Below are 5,132 nucleotides of genomic sequence, written 5' to 3' on the forward strand. Positions count from 1 at the left end.
GACTCGAATCGATAGGGACGAGAGCCGATTCAGATCAATAGGGATGTAGGCCGACTCGGCTCAACTGAGCCCAGGTCGACTTGTCTCAATATGGCCTTGGCTCGACATGGGCTCAGACTGACTCGACTCAACATGGGCTCAGGCCTCGGGTCGACTTAGCGTGACATGGTCCCGGTACCGACTTTACGTTATTCGGGTGCCGACTCGACTTGGGCTTTGGCGCACTCAACTTAACTTTGGTTACAGTTTACTCGACTCGACTTTGACATAGGTTAACTATGCTCGACTTTTGTCTTGGCTGACTCGGCTCGACTTTAGCCCGGATCGACTAGACTCGACTTTGGCCCAAACCGACTCAACTCGACTTTGGCCTGGGAAGACTCGGCTCCACATGGACTCAGGCTGACTTTGGTCTACCTTGGCCCAGATTAACTCAGCTGAACCTAAGTCGGGGCTAAGTCAAAATCCAACCCAAAATTCATTTTATATAATCCAAAAATGTATCCAATCTATATCTAATTCATATCCAATTGAATGAATTGGACATAAAATCCAAAAATATGGATTTGGATTTGAGATAAATTCATTTAAACGGATTAAAAATAATATAGATTTGGATAATTATGGATTGGATTTGGCAATTTGGAATTTTTGTCCACCCTTACCAATCATGTATAGTCTTCACATTTAATCCAACATATACATATAAAATTTGAATCATAAAATCCAGTTTAAATAACTTTTAACTTTAACAAATTAAATCAAATCAAATTTCTTACCGCATTCGATTGATCATCAATCTCCCTAAAGTGAGGTTATCCATAAGGCATTTGCTCAATTCCATCTTCAGGAGCTTGGACAAACTTGTTTGATTTATTGGGGTTACATGCATGACATTGCACATAGTTTGATTAGTGTTCTAAATGCATGGAATACATTGCTTTCGAAGCAATTAATAAAGAGAAAGCATTATAGAGGTTCTATAAATGATGTAAATATGTGGTATAATTCGTATTAAATTAGAAAAGAAAAATGATAAAAATGCATGTTTGATGGGTGAATGATTTTCCAACAACTTTTGCAGAAAAATTGACCGTTTCAATTTATATAAGAAGATGTGCAATTAGTTGTCATAATATTATTTTTTTATCAGTAAAAAAAAATATAAATCACTTCAAAGGTAATTCAATCCTTATATAGAACAGAATGCAATAACCTCCACAATTTCCCTTACAACTTGCCAAAAACATACTATACTAACGAAAAAACAAGCAACCCAACCAAACTTATATGTGAAAATAAAACTCAAAATGCTCACTTTGAAGAAATTATAAGAAATTATTAAGATCTTTTGAGTTGTTATCAAGATTGAAAGTCAATTTTCATGAGTAAGTTGGGAGGGACAGGGGTTAGTAAAAAACAAGGACAAAAAAATGCGGTAATACTTAATTTTTCAACTATGTCTGTGCCATTTTGTATGGTTGACAGTATCCAAGTGGGTGGGAACATAGTGTATTACAGTGATCTCAAGCAACACTTGATCCAGTTTTTTTTTACCACAATTTAATGCAAAAAGAAATCGTGTGTGGAAAGGCATGTGGTTAGCAGTTTTATGGAGCATTTGGAACCAAAGAAATGGGGTGGTTTTTAAAGGAAAGAAAGAGGATCCATATGAAATTCTTAGTCTAGCACAACTACAAGTTTTGTCATGAATGAGAGGAAGTTAACAAATTTAATTTTGCTTTTTCTGATTGAGTGCTTTATCCTCTAAACTGTTTGTATTTTATAGGTTAGTAGGAACTTCTGTATGGCTCACAAACTTAAAGTTCTATGTGTGAGGTAGTAAAGATTAGTCGATGTAAAACTATTATAGTCCTAAACAGATGTTTCTTAAGGGTTTTCACTGTTGTAGTACAGATGGGAAAGAAATAGATGCTTGACAAGAGGTAGCTTGAGGTTAAAAACAGAAGATGGAAACAGAAAGAAGGAGGGAAACAAATTATGCAAGGTCTACGAAGGCATCCTACTAGCAATGTGCATGGGTGATAAGTCTAAGAGGCAATAGAACGATCCCCATGGGGCTCCAAGAGCAGTTGAGCCACAGTGATGGTGAGTTGAAGAGGAACAACGTGATTTTAGGACATGGACATCGTGGCATATGTCAGAAGTTTGTGGCAGATGGGGGAATTTTAAGAGAAGAAAGATATTGGAATTGAAGGCAGAATGGAATCACATAAAATGGAGGACTTGTGTCATGATTCTGTTATGGGATTATAAGAGTATGATAGGATTAAGGTACTGTCGCAATGAGATCTTTGAGGAGATGTGATTTTGTGACCTAATAGAAATAGGGTTTTAATCACTTTGAAACAAAGAACAATTCTAGATGTTGTCATATTGTCCAATTCAACAATGCTTGGGGTCCTTTTGTGTGAAGTATAATGTTGGGTATGTTAGCTCTGGTTTTATGAGTTGTTTTGCATAATTTTGTTTTTGCAGTTTATGTGGAGGTTAATTGGTTAAGTTTAAAAGAATTGACTTACTCCTTAGCCAAGGAGGGGAAATTTTTTTGTTCTATTATTGCAGGCATATGGTAGTTGAGGTTATGTTGTAGGTTCCCAAGAACATTGGAAGAGGCTTTGGAGGAAAGGGTTGTTGTTCGGGCTCTGATTTGAGTAAACCATGAATGATTCCAGTATAGTGCTAATGTAGAACAGTCACTGCAGCAATGGAATTGGGATTGTATTCTTTTTGTTGAAGTAAGACTTGACCAATATTTCCTATCTGGTGGCAGGTCTGAATCATGCTGAATGGAATATTTCTATCATGTGAGTAGAGGAGACTAAGAGGAATAAAGTGTTGCAACAAGGTGAAGATCTATTAGGAAGGTTTAAGCACAACAAGGATCTTTTTTAGTTCTATGGTACATTATGCACAAATCTTTCTAATAGGAGGAAAGAATTCATTGAGGTGCAACAAATTGGCGCAAAGAAGTATAAGAGGAGTTGTTTAAACAACTTTTGATGATGCATTACGCATAAATGGCTAGGTAATAGGCAATATGAATGTTTAGTTATGCTTTTACTTATATCTAGTTGAAATAATACAAAGTAAATATAATATGTTTTGCAACATTTTGTCTTTGCTTAAATGGTGTACCTTTGGTAGGCTTATAACATATGGTACTTTTCTATAAGGGTTGGAGCATCCCTAAAATGTCTGAAATGCTTCATTTTAATTCATTTTATTCTTTGTTGATCAAAACAAAAAATGTCTATGCCATTTACATATATAGGAATCCTAACTAGTGAAAACCTTAAGAGAGGTAAGATGTGGTCATTGTGTTAAATAAGATTAGAAAAATGCTTGCTTAGTGGAAAAGGAAAAGCTTAACATATAGTGGTAGAATATTTCTCATAAATTTTTTTATATCATTCAGTCCCACATTTTTCATATGCTTTTTTAGAGCATCCAAAAAGATAGTGCCATAAATTGTAAAATACAAAGGCAATTCATGTGGGAGTGGAGAGCTAAAGGAAGAAAGATAGCCTGATTTGTTGTGTCTTTATAATATCATGATTTTGAATCCTAATGGAGGATAACTAAAATGAACAACAAATACTTGTGTATAAGTATACACCAACATAACAAGTTGTAGTTATAAATAATTTGGAAGGTCCAAACAATGATTTTTTTTAGGCAATTACATGGCTTAATATGCAAAGAGAAGAATTCAACAATATGAAGAGTTTGGTATTCTCCTTAAGTGGTTAAATTCAAAAGGACTAGGAAAATTGGCTTTCTCACCATGTACAATAATTAGGGTTTCATAAAGTATTAAGAAACAAAAAGGATTTTAGAAAATTACCCAAATGGAAGTAATATTTTGGTGGCTATGCATTAGAGACGACCTTCAATGGGACACAAATTTATAAGGTAGTGTTGGCTAAGCCTACATAAAGAAAAATATATTATTTAACTATAGCATAAGTTTGGGGACACTAAAATGAATATAAAATTAAATAATTATTAAGAAGTGGACTTTAAGCCTAACTTAACCTCATAAAACTAGCTTATAAGGTGAGGTTTGCACCCACTTATATACTATGAAATGTCATAATCTCTAGTCGATGTTGGATCTCCAACACACCCTCTCACACGAGGCTACCAACTTATGCGTGGGACTATATATTGTGGGTAGTCCGATAACGACTCGATAGTGGGTGATCTGATAAGCCCAACAAACAATCGCTAAGATAGACTCGAAATGGCTCTGATACCATGTTAAGAAGTGGACTTTAAGCCTAACTCAACCTCATAAAATCGACTTATTAGGTGAGGTTTGGACCCATTTATATTGTATGAAATGTCGTCATCTCTAGTCGATGTGAGATCTCCAACACACCCCCTCACACGAGACTACCAACTTGTGCATGAGATTATATATTATGGGTGGTTTGATAACAACCCGATAGCGAGTGGCTGGATAGACCCAACAAACAATCGCTAGGATAGGCTCGAAATGGCTTTGATACCATGTTAAAAAGTGGACTATAAGCCTAACTCGACCTCATAAAACCGACTTATAAGGTAAGGTTGCACCCACTTATATACTATAAGATGTCATAATCTGTAGTCAATGTGGGATCTCCAACACCCCCCCCCCCCCCCTCACGCGAGGCTACCAATTTGTGCTTGAGACTATATATTATGGGTGGTCGATAGCGGCCCGGTTGTGGGGGCCCTGATAGGCCCAACAAACAATCGCTAAGATAGGCTCGAAAAGACTTTGATACCATGTTAAGAAGTGAACTTTAAGCCTAACTCAACCTCATAAACTGACTTATAAGGTGAGATTTGCATCCACTTATATACTATGTAATGTCCTAATCTTTAGTCATTGAGGGATCTCCAACAATAATTAAACTTAGCGTCATCGTTGAGGATACTGCGTGAGAAAGCAAATGTGAGTAAATTGTCACTATTGGGGACACTACCTGGGAAATAAATGAGTAAAATGCACTTAAGGAGAGCGAAATGACCACAAAGACAAAAACGAAAATCAAAATTAAGGAGAGTGAAATGACCATGAAGAAGACGTAGGGTTTTGGGATTATGAGTTTGAAAGTGTG

Source organism: Phaseolus vulgaris, chromosome 10 (genome assembly GCF_000499845.2).
Source record: "Phaseolus vulgaris cultivar G19833 chromosome 10, P. vulgaris v2.0, whole genome shotgun sequence".
In the NCBI taxonomy this organism is placed as follows: Eukaryota; Viridiplantae; Streptophyta; class Magnoliopsida; order Fabales; family Fabaceae; genus Phaseolus; species Phaseolus vulgaris.